The sequence below is a fragment of the Penaeus monodon genome, chromosome 34, assembly GCF_015228065.2.
Source record: "Penaeus monodon isolate SGIC_2016 chromosome 34, NSTDA_Pmon_1, whole genome shotgun sequence".
Lineage (NCBI taxonomy): Eukaryota > Metazoa > Arthropoda > Malacostraca > Decapoda > Penaeidae > Penaeus > Penaeus monodon.
This window is the reverse complement of record NC_051419.1, coordinates 33,876,757-33,878,231: the sequence shown is the minus strand read 5'-3', so window position 1 is coordinate 33,878,231 and position 1,475 is coordinate 33,876,757.

Below are 1,475 nucleotides of genomic sequence, written 5' to 3'. Positions count from 1 at the left end.
TATTCTTCATTCTCTGTTAAAACGCAAAACACTTTTTCGGAATACAGCACACTTATGAGAACAGAGAAATTTTTTATTTTCATGCTCTCAATTTTATGATTATATCAATTTACAACAATGTGACGCAATTACATATATGATAACTTCACTTACTGCGAGATTTAGGGTTCTCATCATATCAAATTCCTAGCTTATTCTTTGTGATCAGTACTGAGATAATAGACTAATGTAACAGAGGAATTTACTAATACTCATATCACGGGAAACAATATCACGGACTTGAAAATGATCCGCATTGACAAAGAGATTTTATTTGCACGCCATATCACCTGTCCGCATTTGATCCGCTGAAGGACAGACAGGACGCGAAGGAGGAGCGGGTACCGGCTCTCCTGACTTCAGAGGGTTGATGCCGGTGTGGTCTCGCATTCCAGTCCGTAGGAAGAAGGCCGCGGCTGAAGGGTCGGGAGGTAGCCACCTCGCATCCGCGGAGGAACCGAAGGAGGTGATGCCGTAGGTCACGCCGTTCAGGTTGATGGGTGGCCGCCCGAATTCACCCTGGTGAGGAAGGCAAAAGCGAAATTACTTCACGAAAGTAACTTGAGTTCTACTTGTCAGACCTTAGTGGCATTAAAAGTTGTGTTTGACGCAGTGCGAGTAAAGGCAAAGTCTCGTAGTTGCAGTTCCCTTCCGCCTGCGGCGTCGATGCAGGACGATGCCGTCTCCAAGGTGGCCGTAGACGGCGCTGCAGTCGGCGGTGTCCATGATGGGGACGCCACTGACGGAAGGACGTCGGAGAGCCGTTGGAGCCTGTTTGAGGAGAGGTGTTCTCAGTGAAGAGGCATGATAATCGTCGATACTGGTTTTTAAAAGCTTTTAAACATTGAAAATTATGCATCTGTTTAAGTATAATGTAAGTGAGGTAAAATAACTGTTTGAATTACTGACTGTAAGAGGGCGGACCATTGTAGGGGTGACGGTGTTTCCACGCCACGTCGAGGAGGGCAGCTTGACGGGCTAATGTATCTGTGAAGATGGCAGGTCATATCAGATTAGTTAGCTGAAGCAATATGAATAAGGTAATTTAACTCCTTTTTTAAATGCAAAAATGGGGCCGTTTATTGTGAGTTTTGGTATGATACCGTGAACTGAAACGGGCTAGGCAGCTTGATGAGGGCCACAAGATGTTGGGCAGAGAGTATGGGGATTCCCAGTGCTAGTGCGTGAGAAGTCGGTGGAAGGTCCTGGAGACCTGCGTGGGTCATTCTGGAGGAGGGGTTGGGCGCATCACCACTTCGACGAAGCCGGCACTAAAAGAATACGAAAGGGATTACACAGTACTTGAAATACGGCGAGACAAATGCATTGTATCGACATATTTTGCACACTGACTCAACCGTCCATTGCAGTGAGCGGACGTGAGGACCATCGTTGGAGATGAGGGAACCGCCGGCCAAAAAGTACATGTCGCGATG